Source organism: Miscanthus floridulus, chromosome 15 (genome assembly GCF_019320115.1).
Source record: "Miscanthus floridulus cultivar M001 chromosome 15, ASM1932011v1, whole genome shotgun sequence".
Taxonomy (NCBI): domain Eukaryota; kingdom Viridiplantae; phylum Streptophyta; class Magnoliopsida; order Poales; family Poaceae; genus Miscanthus; species Miscanthus floridulus.
The window spans coordinates 83,773,669-83,794,368 of record NC_089594.1 but is presented as its reverse complement, the minus strand read 5'-3'; the positions used below and the strand labels follow the sequence as shown (position 1 = coordinate 83,794,368).

The window sequence follows — 20,700 nt, the reverse complement described above, 5'->3', positions numbered from 1 at the left end:
GGCGTCACGGTCCTTACATGCTGGACGCACTCTTCCCGGACGGTGGAAAAGGCTCGTCCAGGCAGCCGCGAAGACGCAATGACACCTTCTAGGTCGCACCGCTGTGTCGGGTTTGGTTGTTTTCCATTTATGTAACATCGAAACTAGAGGCCTTTCGCTAGGATGGTCCAGCTACGACTGTTTTTAGGTCGAACTCCTTCGGCGCTCGATAGAGACGCGTTGTCTGTATGTTTAAAATCTTCTTCTTAATATAATGATACACAAATATTTTATGTATTCGAGAAAAAAAATAAGATGGAGGTCCGTATTATAGGGGATGGTCTCTCCACACTATTACTGATATAAACATAAACAAAGATGGAGGTCTATATGAATATCAACTTTATTGGTTTGATTTTCTAGCAAGGTGGCAGGCTTTATGGCACCAAGTTTTTCATTATCGGAAATAAAAATTTATCGGAGGTCATGGATAAATAGGATAAACAAGATATATCGGAAATATCGGACCAAATTCAAAAAAAATTTAAATTGTTTTGAAAAAATTCCATAGAAATTGACTTGAAACTATTCCTAAGCTATTAAACATCACTTGTTCACAGATAAAAACAAGAATAAAACATTATAGTGTGGGATTGTCGCACGGCTGAATTTGGGTTGTCTGTGTGGAAGCAGGAAAGAAGGGAAAAATTTGACCGATGTCAAATTTTATCGGACCCTATGGATAGAAAGGAAATTTCGAAAATTTCCATGAATTTCGGCCGATAAAAAAAACCTTGTATGGCACAGCCTCCCAACAGTGCAGCAACGTAACGGTGGCTTGCTCCAGCAAGGCAGCGCCCAGTAGATTTGTGGTCGTGGTGGAACCATTTTTTTGGTTGATCATGTTAGAGCATGGAACAGTGGACAAGGACAGGAAGAATGAGAGGAGGAAGAGAGTGTGTGAAGATGAGTTGGAATGCACAAAGATATTACTCACATTAGCATTGATATGGTCATCAGTCATCACACACAGAATCTGACCCTTCTTTTCTTTCCAACATCTTTTCATGGCTGACCAATGCTCTCTCTCTCTCTCTCTCTCTCAGAGAGAGAGAGAGAGAGAGAGAGAGAGAGAGAGAGAGAGAGAGAGAGAGAGAGAGAGAGAGAGAGAGAGAGAGAGAGAGAGAGAGAGAGAGGAAGAGTATACTCTGTAGTCGGCTATAGAATAGCTTAGGGCGTGTTTAGTTGGCTGAAATTTGGATGTGCAAAGTTTGCATAGCGTCAGATTCCATACTGTAGCATTTCGTTTGTATTTGGTAATAATTGTCCAACCGTTGACTAATTAGGCTCAAAATGTTCGTCTCGCAAAGTACAACCAAACTGTGCAATTAATTTTTAATTTCGTCTACTTTTAGTATTCCATGCATGTACCGCAAGTTTAATATGACGGGGAATCTTCTTTTTGTATAGTGTCAAATTTGGGACTAAACAAGGGCTTATTCTATAGCCAGGCCAAACCGACCGCACCAACCTAGCCAATCCAGCCACGGTGCTTATGCGCTGGATGTAGCGGCAACAGCGCTAATCAATTACTACAATTTATGAGCCGGTCATCGGGGCATTAATTCACGGCATTAGAGTCAGATCACCGGAAGATGCTTACATGCTTCCAGACTGCAGACGTCAGCGTTACGTTCTACAAGCCTTGCATGTCGTAACTACTAGGCCTACATGCATTGCATGTCGTACTCACATGCAAAGCATGGTAACGTGAGAACCGAAGTTGTACGCACATGCATGCAACTATAGTAATCATGCATTATTTACCACAATGATAATATTGGTGAGTTACCATAATTTGGTGGCACACTATTTCAACGAAACGTTTACTAAAACTGTATCAGATTAGTTTTACCATGATTGAGTAGTTACGATAATCTGTATGATTCACAATACCATAATCCTGTTATTTTAAAATGATTTACTAGAATATGCCTCGGATTAGAAGTGACGATAATGTGGCTAGTGATTTACCAAAAAGCGAGCAATATTAACGAGCAAATGAAGTAACAAAAAACGTAACTGGACAATAATGATTACGATGATCCACATTATCATTTACCATAGTAATGGCACATTCGGTTTACTACACGGAGAATGATTAACGGTCATCCGTATCGACCACACCTTCTACTCCGGTGCGGCGCAACGCCAGGGAGAAGAATGGTGGGTGATCGGCGGCCGGAACGTCGACCGCGGTCAGCAAAGACGGGGCCACCGGCGGCGGCGACTCCCTCGGCTCCTCTGGGAGGTTCGCGCGCGCGCAGGGGAGCATGAACCTGTCGGCGACGTATGACAGCAGGACGAACGACGTGGAGAGCTCGGTGGTGGCCAGAGACGACCTGTGGCGCGCGGAGGCGTCGCACAGCAGCAACAACAAGGAGCGTCACATAGCAGCTCGATGGCAGCAAGGGCATGGAGCGTCTCACAACAGCATGGAGACAGCAGCAACAGCATGGAGCGTCGCACAGCAGTTCGGTGGCGACAACACCATGGATCACGGCCAGGGACGACGCGCTCCGTGTAGGCCGGGCCATGGTGCCACCGAGGAAGTCAGCTCTGCCGCCGTTGGAGGAGACATATATACGCGCGCGGGCTGGGCCGCCGCCGCCGAGGTGCGCCATCCGCGTAGACCAGGCCGCACCGCCGCCGAGCCTTGCCTAACGGATCCCCGTGGCAAATCGGCGTCGGGAGCAAGGTGACAATGCCGAAGGGCACCATCTGCCCGCCGCGGGATGCGCAACCGCCGGGGCTGCGACTGCGATCCACACGGGGCGGGCCACGTCGCCGCCGAGGGTCGCCGTGGGCGCGGACGCGAGCCGCATCGCCGTCAGGGGCATCCGCGCGATGGGCTGCGCTGTCGCCCATCCATGAGCAGAAAGGCGCGCCGTCACCGCCGTGCAAACTGCAGACATGGTTGGCCTGGAGTCACTGTGGCCATCTCCATCCAGCTGCAACAGGTGAGGCTGCCGCCGTGAAGAGGAAGGTGTCGCTGACAGGACGCAGCCGCCGCGCCTCCGATATGTTTCTTTTTGCGAGTTTTTCTGTGCCATATGGTTTATGCGGGTGCAAAAGGAAACCAGCGACTAATTAGCAGAATTAATTGCTGGCTTAATTGGATGGGACCAGAGACGCTAGCGCCAAGGGGATTAGCCGGATCCTGTTGGGTGGAGCGCTGGACGCACGGTGATGGTGCGGATATACGGCCTGGCTATAAAATAAAATTATTTTGTACCTAGCTACAGTATATATATATATATATATATATATATATATATATATATATATATATATATATATATATATATAGAACTACTATCCTGTAGCTGGCTACAGAATAACTTATTCTGTAGCCACTTTGAGTTATGATAATTACTATGTTAATTTACGAGATTATAGTAACTCCTTACTAAGTGGTTTAATATAATGTTATGGTAAATATCCCCATGTGTTATAGTAACCCAACTATCGTAAATATGTATTGACATTATGGTAAATTAGTATATAAAATTATAGTAAATGGAGGTGGCTACAGAATAACTTATTTTGTAGCCGGCTACTGAATAGCCTCTCCCTATATATATATATATATATATATATATATATATATATATATATATATATATATATATATATATATATATATATATATATATATGAAACTGGAGGGGCGCAGCCCTTACAGATTGAACTTATTAATTCTACCAATACTATATTCTAATCCTAAAGTTCCACTAATGGAGAACAGAGGGACGCCCTTTACGCAATACCAATGCAACCATAAACAAAACTGCCAGGTCCATGTGAACATCAATCAATTGTATTGGTATTCGTAAAGTGCAATGTCGTGCTGTCTGGTCGGCCACAATCAGCATTTTCATTTTGTGCCACTCGAATGCAGAGAACTCTTAATCATGCCAACTAATGCTTATGATGGTGATTTACAAGGTAATCGTACAAACGAAGCCACTATATTAATAAAAGCTCCGAAGCTAGCAGGAGCGGATTTAATAATTAAGATTATGTAAGCGAGCCATGAAATGTCTTGCATGTGTACGCGTAACCGAGTAGGACACATATGTATGAGTAGTTACCGACCCGGCTGCTAGCTGCAGGCGAGTGCTTACCGACGACGCCAGGGGCGGGGAAGGCGGCAAGCAGGGACCGAGAGGACGCAGTGGGGCACGACAAGGAGGAAGAGGAGCCAGAGACGACGGTGGCGGTGGCGGTGGTCGGCCGGTGAGTGTGCGGCGGCGTCACTCCTCCCTCCTACTCCTCCGAGAGCGAAGACGGCATGACTAGAAAGCCCAGCACGGCCCGAAAAATGGACAGCCCAGGCAAAAAACAGGCAGGGCCAGCAGCCCAGCATTACCTGCAGGCCCACCGGATCTTTTTTTCCCCTGAAGGGAAGTGGCAGAAGCCAGGCCCACTAGATCCATCCGGATGACTTCAAGCATTCGATTCCAAATGCGAGAGGGCAGTCAGTTAAAATATATTGACTGGAAACAGAGTACACTTGTTTCATTTAGTCTAGTTACTAAACATGTTAAGCCTGATGAAATTTCAGTCTATTAGTATTATTTTTTGAACAAGTTCAGTGAATTGTTGTAGATAGAAAAGAGAAACACACAAGCCCAACTGAACTTCGGATCCATGGAAACAAATGGCTCTGTTAGAGCCTCAGCAGAAGCCTCGAGCAAGTATATGTGAATAACACTGTGCTAATTCATCCCGGCTCCAAAACAAATCACATGTTCAAAAAGCAGTATGTTGTTTGTTGATGGAAAACCCCACAATACAAGGATTGAGAGAACAGTCATCAACTCAAGCATATATTGTAGGACCAAATTCTGCTGGACAAAAATCCAATAGCAAGTGGATTTAATGAATTTAGAGTATATATAACTTTTGCATAAAGAAATGATCGGCACGTTCAGCATCCGTGTTACTTATTACAACAAATTGAGCCAGTAAGGCAAGAAGCAGCTGGTCCCCAGTCCCCTAATAGTAACTCAACAAGTCCAAAGCCCCAAACCATACTACCACAAGCGATGCTGCAGGTTCATCAGAACCAACAGCAATCAGCATGCATCTACACATATTATCAAGTCTGAAGTAAAAATAGTAGTGATAATTCTCGAGACAACAGCCTGCTCTGCAGCTGGATCCATGTCGTAACCATATGCTGGAGACGGTGGTGCCAGCTGATGAACGCAGAGAGACTGCAAAGATGCTTCAACATCGACACCACCCGTGTGGGTATGAGTGGCTCTTGCCGCACAAGTCCTGCCCACGCAGCAGCAGTCCATGCATGCTATGCCTGTCAAATCAAATTATTATTGTTAACTTAAACGTGCTAGTATTGACGTTAGTTATTAACATGGTAAGAGAGTATACACAAAAAAAAAGGGGTAGCTAGGAAACAATACTAATTAATTAAATATGACGTACCGAAGTAATAATATTAATCAAATATGATATATGTATAACAGCTGGCGCAAACATAAGGTAAAAAGACTCTGTAGTCTTTTTACCTTAATTTATATCAGGCACTGCTACTATTCCCGTCCTCTTCTTCCCGGGGCTCATCGTCGTTGCCATCAAATCTATACCTCCAGTCCATCAAATAAAAAATACGCACCCGTCAGTTTGATGTTGGATACAGGGTGACCTGGGTGCAGGCCAGCCACGTCCCTGAGCGCAGACTCTGCAGACTCTGCATCTAGGCCCCCGATGTATCCGACGATTTCCTTGAGGCCTGATAGGTACTCTTCCTTTCAACCTTGCATCCCGCATAATTCGAGTCGGAGTAACCAACTAGTTCAAACTTTGCTCCTTTGGGATACCATAAACCAACATTTGGTGTATGCTTTAAGTACCTCAATATTCTCTTTGTAGCCTTCAAATGACTTTCTCTTGGTGAGGCTTGAAATCTTGCACACATACATACACTAAACATGACATCCAGTCTTGATGTGGTCACATAGAGTAGGCTTCCAATCATAGACCGATACAATTTTTGATCCACCATATTTCCACTTGCATCATTATCCAAGTTGCCATTGGTTCTCATTGGTGTGCTAATGGCTTTACTATCACTCATGCCAAACTTCTTGATCATGTCCTTAATATACTTGCCTTGACTCACAAAGGTACCATTCTTCAATTGCTTGATTTGAAGACCAAGGAAGTAACTTAACTCTCCAATCATGGACATCTCAAACTCATTAGCCATCATCTTTCCAAACTCATCATAAAAGTCTTGATTGGTTGATTCAAATATGATGTCATCAACATAGATTTGCAACACAAATAAATCTTTTCCAATCTTCTTGATGAAAAGAGTGGTGTCAACCTTGCCCATCATGAACCCTTTAGAGAGTAGGAAGTCCCTCAACCTCTCATACCATGCTCTAGGTGCTTGCTTCAAGCCATACAATGCCTTCTTCAACTTGTACACATGGTCGGGCTTCTTGTCATCTTTAAAATCGGGGGGTTGCTCAACATATACTTCTTCATTGATGTAACCATTGAGAAATGCACTCTTAATATCCATTTGATAGAGTTTGATGTTGTGGGCACAACCATAGGCTAGCAAGATCCTAATTGCTTCCAATCTAGCAACCGGGGCATATATTTCTCCAAAGTCAAGACCTTCAACTTGTGTATAGCCTTGTGCTACCAATCTTGTTTTGTTCCTTACTACTATCCCATCTTGATCTTGCTTGTTTCTAAAGACCCATTTGGTTCCAATCACATTGTGTCCTTTTGGTCTTTCTACCAATTCCCATACTTGATTTCTTATGAAGTTATTCAATTCTTCATGCATAGCATTTACACTCCACCGGTGAAGTTTCCTACCCTTGCTCAAATGTGCCAACCACCAAGTGTATCACCTTGTGCACATGTGTTAACATATTTTCACAAATATTTTCAAGGGTGTTAGCACTCCACTAGATCCTAAATGCATATGCAATGAGTTAGAGCATCTAGTGGCACTTTGATAACCGTATTTCGATACGAGTTTCACCCCTCTTAATAGTATGGCTATCAATCCTAAATGTGATCACACTCACTAAGTGTCTTGATCACCAAAACAAAATAGCTCCTACCATTTTTATACCTTTGCCTTGAGTCTTTTGTTTTTCTCTTTCTTCTTTTCAAGTCCAAGCACTTGATCATCACCATGGCATCACCATTATGTCATGATCTTCATTTGTTTCACCACTTGGAATGTGCTACCTATCTCATGATCACTTGATAAAACTTAGGGTTTCATCAATTCACCAAAACCAAACTAGAGCTTTCACTAGTGAGAGTGATAGTGATGATGAAATGCCTTCTTATGATGAAATTGTGCAACAAAATCTTAATTATGCTAAAGGTTGCACTAGTCAACAAAAGAAGCTCGAAAAATTAAAAGAAAAGCTAGATAGTTCACAAAAAGTATACAAAACTTTGCTTGAACAAATATGAGAACTTTGATAATCTCAATGTTGAACTATCTACTAAAATTAAGCAACTTAAGGCTAGTGCAACAACAAATGCATGTACAATCAATGATGAGCAACTTGTAAAGAAAAATTAAAAATTAAAAAAAAGTTAGCTAGCTCACAAGATGCTTATAAAAGTTTGCTTGCTAAAATGGAAACCATGTGCAAACATTGTGATGAGCTAACTAATAAAGTTGCTAATCTTGAAGCCATTAATACAACCTCCACCAAGGCATCTAAAAGGAAAAGTTCTATCTTCAACATGACTAAAAATGATGCCTCTACTTCTTGCAATAATTTATGTTTAGACTCATCTTTGTGCAACCAAGTTTGTGTTGAGAAAGTTGTTGTAGATACATGCACACAAAAGGTTGCAAAGGAGAATGAGCAACTCAAGCAAGAAGTAGCTCACCTCACCAAGGACTTGACTCAAGTAAAAGGCAAGGTGAAGCAAGCCCAACTTCATCAAGATAACACCATCAAGGGAGTGAAGAAGCTTGATGAAGAACAAACTGTGGTTTGCTACGTGTGCTACAAGGAAGGTCACAAGTCCTATGAGTGCAAGGTGAAGAATGGGGGAGGAGCAAAGAAGAAAGAGAAGACGCAAACAAGCAAGTTCTCCAACACCTGCACCAACAAGGTGAACAAGAAGGCATCCACACCTTATCTCTTGAAGAAAAAGAAAAATGACAAGGTGATGGCCATCAAGGTGAACAAGCAAGCCAACAATGGAGTCAAATGCTATTTAGAGTGGTTGGGATGGATACATTTAGGCCTCTGCACTTTGACGGCACTAACTTTCTTTATTATAAAGCTAGAATGGCTTGCTACCTTGAGGCGGTTGATTTGAGAGTTTGGAGAGTCACTCGTGACAGGATGAAACCTATTAAGAATCCCAATAAACCCACGAAGAGTGAAGAAAAGGAAATTCATTTCAATGCTAGAGCTAAAAATTGCTTGTTTGAATCATTTAGTATAAATGTGTTTAACCAAGTGTTCACTTTAAATACGACACATGAAATTTGGTTAAAACTTCAAGAGCTCCATGACGGCACATCAAATGTTCGTGAGCAAAAACATTGTCTAGCTAAATAAAATTATGATTCCTTTACAATGAATGATGATGAGCTTGTTTGTGATATGTATTCTCGTTTAAATCTAATTATGAATGAGCTCCATTCAATAGGATTAACAAAGCTAGATAATGCGGACATCGTGAGGAAGATCATCTCCGTGCTACCACAAAAGAAATATGCAAGCATCATTTTCCTCCTCTTAGGCGTAGTTGCACATTTAGATAATTTATCTTTTACATAGGTTTTGCTAAGGGTAGAAAAAGAGACCATAGTTTAGAAGTTGATTTTTAAGTTGCCTAATTCACCCCCCTCTTAGGCGTCACAGTCCCCAACAAATGGCTTCAACTCCTCCTTCCTTGGTCAATTTTCCCACTTCTAAGTAGCTCATTTATTCTTGTATTTATCCAAAAGCTCCTCAAATCTCAGCCTCGCCTTGTTTTTGAATTTGGAGCTCTTTCTAGTTTCCTAGAAAAACCAGCTAAGATGGTCTCCACAGACCCCGCATTTTGCGTCAAAGTCTTTTGTGTACCATTGAAGTTATTCTCCAATAGTTTTGGCTTGTCTTTGTTCTAAAGTTTAGGCCTTTCTTCTCTAATGATCACATTTTTGCCTTTAGTTGATTTGGCCAAAATAATACTTTTGGATTCTGTAATTCAAGGGCATGGATCGGGGAAGGATCATTATCAATCTACATTCCCATAATAAGCGATTGTGCTTCATTAGTGGCCAATTATATTTGCCTACATAGAAAACATTACAATAATTGGTTGCACGGGAATATGAGTTATGCCATTTACAATAGGCACACTGCTTTAACTTGTCAAGCGGTGGTATAGTATGAGACAACTTGATTTTCCCATTGTTTAATAACTCTTCAAAGATCCTATCGCACTTGGATGTATAAAAAGTAAATTTCATCTCATTCTGGCGATTTTATGAATCGGCTTTAAGGTATTCAAGCATATGGTTGATTTTTAGGAAACCCCACAAACTCAGCAACATAAACATTTTTGCATTCATCGTCCAAACACTCGGAATCACAAGTAACCTTATGCATACCAGGACAATCAGGCTTTAGCTTTAAATCTTTACTTTGGCTTTCCTGAGCCCAAGCTCTTTGCTGAACTTGGTTAATATTTATGAATTAGCAGCACTTTAATTTTTCTTTAATATATGAGATCATAATCCATTAAGATCTAATTCAATAGGATCGCTTTAAAAAATATGAGTATTATAACATTGTTTTTTTGTCTCTCTAAACCTTTTGATATAATCAACAAGAGATTCATAATGTCATTGTCGAACCAATGTTAAATGACTTAATCTTTACCCCACAATGAATCAGTGAATTTATGCTCTAATTATTGTTATCAATAATAAATAAAATTTGGGTGCAATAAAGCAAACCAGTGGGCGCAAAACCATGTATTTTTTAGTTTTTTGTTCGATTTTCACATGCAGTAATGAATTTACTAATCACCAATGATGATGAAACCGGCAATGATGAGCACTTTAGATCCCTTATATAGGATCAGGAACACAATCCACCACCCACTAGTTGGAACATAGGGATTTTGCCCAAACCAATATATAATCTTGGGTCCCTGAGTGCTAAAGTCATGTGAACAAAGTGCACATCCACAAATTTACTAATCGGTGGTATGAAACACCAGACACTCCTCTGCTCTTCGCTACTCTGTACATGGCTTATAAGCCTACCCTCAAGCCACTGTCATGTGAGCCGTAGACCATCAAACACAATTTTCTACTGTGTACGTGGCCCGTATCTAGGATTTTGTGGCCCTGAAGTGAAATTGAATGAGACCCTTATACGTTTTCAAAAAAAGAAGAAGAAAAATTATATTCGGATTCTGTTATATAACATCATGCAATTTTTAATAATAAGAACCACAATAACCCGCTCAAGCATTTATGGAACCACTAGGCAAGGGTCATGTTTGCTTGAACTCATCAGTCGTACCGTTTTAGCGAAATAACAGTGTTTTTCTCTCACAATAAATCAGCATCAGCATCAGCATCAGCCGTTTTTCCAGCCAGCCGAACAGGGCCAAGAGCGCACCATATTACTCTAGTTGAAAATAACGTATGTGATGAGCTGATTGCTAAACGTTTGAACAATTATTAGGTTAATTAATTAATTAGGTTTCATGATTAATTAGGCTCCTAATATTTGGGGGCCCGGCCCCATGGCGTGATCGCCCTAGTTGCACTTGCACCGCCCAGTGTACAGCCCTAACCGTAAGCGGACCGGAAGCGTCGTCCAAACCCAATGGCACCCACGTTTTCCTATTTCCAAAATGCTTTTTCTATTTCTATTCCAAATCCCCCCTCCGCTTTGTACACAAGTTAAGTATTGAGGCATCATCATCATCATTAATAAAAGAAAAGAAAAAAAATCCCCATCCGCTCGGCCGACGCCGCCCCTCCCTCTTCTTCCCCGAACCCTAGCCACCGCGTAGTCTAGAGAATCTAGGTATCGAATCCACGTATTGGTATGGCGCTTCGCAGCCTGATGACGAGGATGTGGGGCCCTGCTGCAGCTTATGCTCTCCGCCAGCACCCGGGTCCCGGTGTTCCACCGCCGGCGCTCTCTCGGTTTCTCGGCACCACCCGTGGTCAACATGTATGTCTTGTACTCCAGTTGATGATTGATAATATGCCCGCCTTCTGCCATACTGAAATTGAAGCCCCCCACCCCCACCCCCCCCCCCCCACACACAAACAAACACACAAAAGAGAGAGAGAGAGAGAGAGAGAGAGAGAGAGAGAGAGAGGATGTTTTAGGATTTCTCTTAGGACAGATTTGACCCATCCTAATTAAGGAATAAGATGCGAATTAGAAGGAATGCATGGAGGCATCTTTCGTGCTTTGCTTCATTGCCTGAATCAAATTGTAATATTGAGAGATCTGAGATATATTTCATTTATTTTTCGCCCGCTCCTCTTTATCTAATTTTGTTGCGTGACTTTATTATTATTTTTTCGATTTTTTTCCCTGCTAGTAGCTTGGGGACATTAACCACCAGGCCCGGGGCCACAGCCCACAGCCACGGCTGTGGCGACCAAACCATAATGGCAGTCAGGCCTCATAGATGGAGGAGGGGGAATAACCATCAAGTCTCGCGAGCCTGAAACTCTGAAAGTCTGAAGACATGAGTAGTAAAGCCCTGAACTCTGAGGGGAAGTCAATTGAATGAATGTCTGTGATCTTTTGAAATAGTTTAACGGTGAAGGTTTATAATTGCACTCGCATTAATTTAACGCTGAAGGTTTACATTAATTGTTGCTGAAATTCTGAACCGGGGATTTATAATCCCAAGCTGGAATGGAGGGAACAAGAGTTTCATGGTTATTTCATTTTGTTCTTCAGTATCTTGGTTGTAGAACCATTTCTTTTCCGTTTATGATACTCTCTATTTACATAGTTCTTGTCCTCCTGACAAGTCTGAAGACTGATGAGTTTCAGACTTGCAGACTTAGTCCATCGGTTCTTCATCTACGAGGCTTGACAGAGGAGCGGGCACGCGGCAATGACAGATTCTCTGGCTATGGGCGATGGCCTTGTGTGAAACCTGCCGGACCACCTGACTGCCCAATCCAGTGAATGCTTGAAATCGCTCTGAAACCGCCTAGAAACCAACCCATCCCGCTCGGTTTATGTGTTAATCATGCGGTTTGGGTTGCAAACCCACATTCAACCTCAATAACCCGACTATGAAGAACACGGCTATCCTAAACAGTGACTTGTCTCTTGGGCCTATTATAATATGCATGTTTTTAGGTGGGCTAATTAATTAGAATTGTTGCTAAGCCTTTGTTTAGCTGTGTTGTTGTTTGTAATGTGTTGCTGCGTTCACCATGTATTATAGTAGAGCAAATAATGCAATGCAGGTACCTTAATGTATATGTGTATATGGAATATGGTTTGCATATATAGTATAAAGGTAACATACATGGGGCCTTTTGTGAGTATGTCTACCAGGTTGAATTCTCGTCATGGTTGAACCTTGCTCCACTATTCTTTTACTTTTTTTCTTCTTTTTACATGTATTATTATTAATAACAACGACAATGGCTTATACATTTAACAGAATGGCATTGCCATTCGGAGGACAATTGATGTGGAACGTATCCGAGATGATATTGTGAAAAGATACAAGATGGAAGATGAAGTTATGAGGCAGATCGAGGCACTAGACTCTATTTTGATTGGCTTAACGCAAATGTTTCTGATATATGATTTATCCATGCATGTATTTGTTAGGGAAAACCTCAGGTGGGCCTCAAGGTTTTACAAGACCCTGGAGTGGTGTAGCTATGTTATTCTTTCAGTTTCCGCTGCCGCTTTCACTGCCACTGGATTCATCGTACGAAGCCGTGAGAAAGATAAGGGTCATTTACAGGCTGACTTGATCTGTGAGCTGTGAGCACTTGATCCGTGGTTGTGGCGCAGGAATTGTACGTATTACTTGTTTCTGTGATCCTGTTTGAACCGCTACGGTATGAGTATGAGAGATGAGAGCTAATTGTTAGTGTTCGTTCGCTTTGCTATATATACGGCTTGGGAGTTTGGGAGATCTCTATCTGTTTCGTGTCCTATGTCATCCTATGTCAGCAAAGCACGCCGTGAAGCAGAAACTGTATTTTTTTTTACCTCTATGTTGCTTGAGCGTTTTTCTGCTGAACTGCTATCATCACTTTCCTAAAATTCCAAATGAATGACTGGGCACCAGCATGATGTGTACGTCCTCGATGCTAATGCTCTGTTCGCTTGAACTTATCAGCACTATTTTTCAGCTATGGAACAGTGTTTTTCTCTCACAACAAATCAGCATCAGCATCAGTCTCAAGTTTGACCAAAACATCACAAATTATAAGTCCACAATGACTTTTTCATAGCTGACAATAGCTTTTCCAGTAAATTTTCACAGCTCACGGCTAAACCAAATAGACCCTCTATCAACTAGAAGAAAGAAAATGTTCCATGTCTATGGATCAATTTTTCTTATTTATGAGAAAATGTTCTAGTTTCTTTCTTTAAAAGGAAAAAAATTAGGTTTACAAGAAAAATGTTCTATCATCACGAGAAACTATTATAGTTTTAGGTGGAATCTTTTTTCTTGCATTAGAAACAAAAAAATGAATAATTAAAGAAAATAAAAGTTGATTTGAAGGGCAGAAAAATAAAAAAAAAGAAACAGGCCTATTAGGTCACCATTATAAAGGAAACGGGTCCACATAAACGACACGTTGAAGAAAGTTTACTTTCATCATGGGAAGTGACTACGCATCAATCGACTGATTTCTGTTTGTGTTACAGCCGATTTTTTCCAACCAGTCAGAACAGGACACGTGCACATGGAACCAAAAGTGACTACTCAAGATTCGACTGATTACTGTTTGTGTTTCAGCCATTTTTGTTCAACCACTCAAAACGGTACACGTGCACATGGAACCAATCAGTACGAACAACAGCAAAAAACTAGGACAAAATAGGCATGAAGGAAGAACCGGACAAGTGTGTTTTTCCAACTCAACAATATGTGATTTAGCAACATTTAATTCAGATCGTAAAGTTGGACAAATCAAACAATCCGGCAAATCAGGACAAGTGTGTTCTTCAAAATTTTTTACCCGACATAAAGCATTATCCAAGTCAACTTTCAGAAGCGGGCAAGAAACACAAGTACCAAGCAAATTCGACCGAGAACGAAGTTCATTTAGTTCAGCGTAAAGTTTATCTCGATCATCAACAATGGAAGAATACTTGGTTTGCAATTTAGAAAGCGAAATCATATGAATTGAGCATTCTTCACATTCATCAGGTTCAGCAGGATTAGATGCAGCATTTTTGAGAGTAGCTAGTTCAGCACAAGTTTTATCATAATCAGTTTTAAGTTTAGCCAACACTTTATTTTGCTTATGAACAATTTTAGTTAAATTAGCTATTCTTTGTTCTGCAGAAGTATCTACCTCATCATCAGAAGTTTCATCGTTGCTGTCGGTTGATGCATCACCCTCCAAGGCCATAGTACATATCCCACCATTGATGCCGGCGTCAGTGATGAAGCAAAGTTCGTCTGTCTTCTTCTTGGGTGTCTCATCCTCGGAATCTGAATCGCTGGAGTCTGACGAGCCACCTGAAACATACTGTCCAAGAGAAGATAACAAAACATTTGCAGCCTTAGCGACTTGCTTGTCAGAGTATTTTTGTCCGCCTTTCTTCCATTGCTTATCCTTCTTCTTCTTCCTCTCCCTGAACTTCTCCTGGCGCCTGGAGGAGTTATTGCCCTGCTCAAAAGATCTCTGCTTGTTTGGGCAATCAGCAGCAAAGTGTCCTCGCTCACCACAGTTGAAGCAGCCATCTGAACGTCTTCTATTACGCCTGTTGTTATACACACGCTTAAACTTGTTGGAGAGCAGTACAAGCTGATCATCATCTAGCACCTCCAACTCCTCATCTGCAACATGACACAAAGAAGACAAAGCAAAACTGGAAACATTTGGATTAGCATTAGTGTTAGTCTTATTTCCAGAAACCAAAGCCATTGGAACGTCAGAAGAAGAAGCAGCTGTGGGATTTTTCAATTTACGCTTAGAAACAATTTCAATCTCTTTTGATTTGAGCTTACTGTAAAGCTCATCAGTGGTGAGAGTCTCATAACCTACAGATTCAACGATCGCCTCAACTTTCATATCCCATTCATCATTAAGTGAATGTAATAATCTGAGAGCCCTAGCATGATCATCATAAGGCATATTGCTATTCATGGCCTTCATCTTATTAGCAATCACTTGAAAACGTGCAAACATGTCATCAATAGACTCACTAGGCAATTGGCAAAAAGCATCAAACTCTTTTCGGTGAATCTCAAATTTTCGGTTTTTCACAGTGTTTGAGCCTTCATAATATTTTCTAAGTTTCTCCCAGATCTGATAAGCGAGATCTTCACTAGAAACCCGATCATATTCAGTTTTACAAATAGAAGCCTGTAAAATAGCAACAGCACGATGATTTGTTTCAAGAAGCCCGATCTCAGCGGCGTCAGTCGGTTCCTCAGCTGGAATCACATATGTGGCATTTTGTGTGATTTTCCATAGCTTCAGCGACTTGCCTTTGAGATAGTTGGTCATACGTGCCTTCCAGTAATCATAATCAGTCCCATCAAAAAACGGAGCGCGAACATCAAACTTTTCATTGGTCGCCATAGCTTTCAGCACCGATTAAGGTATAGAAAACCTAAACCGGCTCTGATACCAATTGAAGGATCGTAACGGGCGACCAGAGGGGGGGTGAATGGTCGCGGAAGCCAAAACTTTCTAACAAAAATTTCTAACCCTTCCCCTAAACACAAAACCTGAATAAATCACGTTTTTCAAATCTGGACAGAACTCTATGTACCTAGTAAACCTGATGTGGACGAAAATCCGTAACACCGATCGACCTAAAAATTTGTCAGATTAAACTAGATGAAATTACGAAACTAACCCAACTGGAATCACGTCAATCGGACTTACGGATCTTGAGATAAAAATAAAACAAGCAGACTATGTCAGATGCTGACGAGAATTGTAAAGAACCAATCGAGATGCACAAGATCAATCATTATAGATGAAAGATTAAATTGAGTAATTGAACTTACAAAAGTGCATCTAGCCTCCACCCGAACATCCTCCCTCTCTTAATCGGAGAGATCAACAAAAACCTCTCACTAGAATTCAAACCCTAGGCTAGACCGGAGAGAGGAAAATTGAACCGTGGAACCCCGGGGGCACGAGTACTGTTCATGCGTGAATAGTAACTCGCTGGGAGTCCAAAACGTCCTCCAACTCTCAACCCTAGGTACCACATATTTATATCTCCAAAGGGTGGCACGACCTATTTTCACATAACCCCTACGCTAAATAAATCCAACGTAGGGGCGTAAATTCCAATTACGTCCTCCATGGCAAATTCCGCGATGTCCGTGATCCCTCCATCTCCGCGATGTGATCCTCGCGATGTCGCCGCACGACCATCCGAAATCGTATCGCGATCGCCAGAATTTCCATCTTCGGCCAACGCACGCCGCACGAGCGTCCCGGTACGATGCATGGCTTTGTGGCTCAACCAGCGAACCCCGGATTTTGTGGCGTAATCTGGAAACCTCCCTCGACGTCCTCCCACCGTGTAGCCAGGTACAGTAGACGTACACCACACGATCGCCTGTCCCTCGAACGCAAGCCTCGATCCGCCCTTCTCCGCCCCCACGGTTCTTCGGCACGGCATCCTATCCTCGTTCTTCACTCGTCGCCGCATGTACCTTGTCTCCACCTGTCACCTACAACCACAACCTGCCGAGAGACACGTCACACGCACACCGTGTTGTCAATCGCTCATCACCAAGGTGCTAGCTCACCAGCATCTCACCATCAAATCGCACAAAACAAGACAGGTGCGGATGACGTGCCTCTTATTACAAGCATTTGGTCTGGTCCCTCTCAAACAGGCTGGACTGAGGTGATGGATTGCTGACAGCCAGACACACACACACACGCAGACACACGGGAACTAGCTAATTAAATCTAAGCAAACTGATTCACTCAAAGATATCAGCCATAGCGCCAGACATCCCAGTTACAGAAGAAATCTGAATTTTCAAGAGCTCTAAAAATTATTTAATGCATGCAACATGCAAAACTGAATATATAAAATTAACTATGTGTCAGTTTAAGGAGTTAATTAAACATTAACTGAATATAAAATTAACAATGTCAAACTGCTGCTGAACAAATATACTGAAACTTACTACCTGAATACTTGAACCACGATGGGTTCAGTTATTTTACTTGAAACTATAATACTAAAAATAGACCTTTGAAAAAGCAAAATACTAAAGACAACAGATCAGCAAATCCAAACCACCCTTGATACTAACAACACTACAGATCCAAATTAACATATGGCACAATACACAAATTAGGGATCTGAGCATCAGATATTTTTGCATTATTATGGGGGACAGAGAAGGCATGAGATAGTGTCGAAATACCTTTAGAATCTGGTGAATCAACACCAAATATATGGGTTGGGGGGAATCATTCAGAGGACAAAAAAAAAATTCAAACGGAGGCAAACGACATGCACATAGAATTCAGGTAATGGGAAGAGTACCTGCGCCACGACAACAGTAGCACGAACGAGCTCTCCCATCGGACGGGTTGGGGGAGGAGAACGAGCTCTACCACCGGATGGTTTGGGGGAGGCGATGAATCAACATCGACCAATACACAAACATAGAAAATGAAAACATCAGATTAGGGTAAGGGAAGAGTACCTTCGCCGCGACAACAGCAACGGAACGAGCTCTCCAACCGGACAGTTTGGGGAAGGCGATGAATCAACAGCGAGCACGGCACAGGGGTTTGGGTCCGGCTGGACGGCGGGCGTGGGGTTCAGGCGAGCGAGCGGCGCAGAGCCGGAGCAGGGAGAGGCGCTACAACATACTAGGGCTCCAGCGGCTACCGGCAAGCAGCGCCTCCCCCGCTTCTGGAAGAAGAACAGGGGAAGGAGTAGGCTGGATATTCCGAGAGGAAGAAATGACGGCAAAACAGTCACGATGGCATAGGCGCGGAGTTCGAAAAAATAATTAGGCCCACGGTGAGAAGCCGGACCACAACGACAAAGCGTAGCACACAAAAAGAACCGACTGATGACGAATAAAATAATCAGTCGACTGATGATTAGAAATTCCGTTTCAAATCCCTGCTGCGGCTTATGCTCTCCGCCGGCAGCCGGGCCCCGGCGTTCTGCTGCCGCCGCCAGCGCTCTCTCGGTTTCTCGGCACCACTTGCAGTCAGGTTAATTCTCCGCCACAAGGATTCAATTCAATAGGTTTTCAGTGTATAATTATCCATTAGCACCTCTGCTCTATTGCATTGTCTATCTCTTGTACTCCAGTTGATGATTGATAATATAATTTGGCCGCCTTCCGCCATACATACTGAAATTGAAGTTTTTCCCCAAATCCTGCCGGCAAGATAGTATTTTTTTTTCTCTCGCTCTCTGTACCCCACGGAAACTCATGTTTGGATAGATCGATCCTCCTCCAAACTATTGACTTTTGTTTGTTGAGCTGCTGATTTGAACTTTAGTTTTCTGGTTGAGCTTGGCTGGAGATTGGTCGAGTGAGATGGCATTGCTGGCTACAGAATTAACCCTCGGCAAAGAAATGGGTTTTTTGAATTTTTTTAACCCTTTGCCGAGGGCCTGCTCCCTGGCCCTCGGCAAAGAAATTGTCAGGATTTTTTTCCAAAAAAATCTTTGCCGAGGGCTATTGCTTGGGCCCTCGGCAAAGGACCCTTCTTTGCCGAGGGCCTTGGTCATTGCCCTCGGCAAAGAAGCAGAAATTTAATTTTTTTTTGTTTTTTGCATTCCATCGACACAAGCATTTCATATATATACATATATATATATATATATATATATATATATATATATATATATATATATATATATATATATCACACATAATCCATTTTCTCACAATATATCACAACCATAATTGTGAACCACAAATCACAATATATTACAACGACAAGTCACATGTTCATCATCATTCACATGTTTATTACGACAAGTTAATGAAATCCAAGCACAAGTCAAAACCATAAATCACAAATCACGCTAAAGTCCAACCACATCGCCTAGCACGAGTCCTCATCAAGCTAGCCTATGAGACGATGGTGAAGGAAATGCAGGATCACCCGGTGACGCACTAGCGGGTTGATTGGAACCCGCGGACAGAAGCTGCACAAAGGAGCAGAGATTGCATGTGTGAGTAATCCGGGAAAACAGTTTTGGAACTTAGAGATTGCATCTAGTATTGTAGGAATACAAAAAGATTAGACTCAATTGAAAATTTCGGCAGCACCTCCCCTGCACGGGGAGGTTTCCAAAACCTGCAAGAAACGACGGCACGAACGCCGACATCCACAACGGCACGAACGCCGACATACATGCAAAGCACAAGCGAAAAGTGAACTTTCATACTTACAGGAGTAGCTGCAGGAGTAGGAGGTGGAGGAGCTGAAAACTGCACAGGTACACCCGATGCTTGCCCAAGACTTTGCATGATCACCATCATCTCCGCCATCTGCTTCTGCGCGGCCTCGAACACGACCTTCTGGGCCTGCAGCTGTGCGGTCAGCTCCGCGTTCTGCTCTTGACTTTGCCTTTTTGTTTCTTGCAGCTCGGCCTGCAATATTTCACTCCAATGTATCAGTAATGCAAATCTAATTTAGGTGTGTAAATATCTACGTACGATGAGTAAAACAGGAATTACCTGGAGTGCTTGGACCTGCTGCAGTGCTGGAGAAGGCCGTGGACGTATGGGCTGGCTGGAGCTCGTGCTCCGTGCTCGGATAGCGTCGAGGGAGGGAACAGTGGTGGAGTCGATGGCGCCGTCTGCAATCCACAGCCGCCCGTGCTTCTTGCCTCCTCCGAGCCTCATGATCGCCTCTGCATCAATGGGCTCAGTGCGCACATTGTAATCTTCCCCATAGATCTCCCTTACCATTGACGTGTACTCTTGAACTTTAGTGTACACGTTCGGGTCGGAGTACACCTGGGGCGGGGCAGCCAGGTCGAAGGAGACAGAGGACGACGCCCTGCCCATGTGGGACATAGCCCACGCAGAGAACTCCGAGACCTGCTCGCCCGGGTGCGCAGCCTCCTGCGAGAAAGACGGGAAGATGGTGAGAAATCAAGCAGAATTGAGCGTCAAAATAAATGAAAGAAATCACTTACATATGCTTGTTTGTATCCGGAGAGGCTACGGCTGCCTTGATGGTGAGTTGGACCTTGCCTCATCAGACGCTGTTCCCGCTGCCTCTCGTGCGTGTCAACAAAGTCCTGTGATAACCACTTGTCCACGATCATGGCCCAGCACTCGAGATACGATCGGCACCACCAGGGAATCACCTACAAGTCATCGAGTATTTGACATATAAGAAGATGAAATTGAACCTACTTAATATCAAAACGAATCATTATGAATGTTATTCGCCTACCTCAAGGTACTGGTCCCGGA

At 42.8% G+C, this 20,700-nt stretch overlaps 1 long non-coding RNA gene across 1 annotated transcript in view; it reads right to left on the bottom strand.

The window, feature by feature from the left end:
* Positions 1-4,919: 4,919 nt before the first annotated feature.
* The window catches only part of LOC136508496 (uncharacterized), a 29,656-nt gene continuing 13,875 nt past the window's right edge, over positions 4,920-20,700 (bottom strand). The window contains exon 2 of the long non-coding RNA XR_010771991.1: positions 4,920-5,359. This is a non-coding gene — a long non-coding RNA (uncharacterized lncRNA). The remainder of the gene's footprint in view (positions 5,360-20,700) is intronic.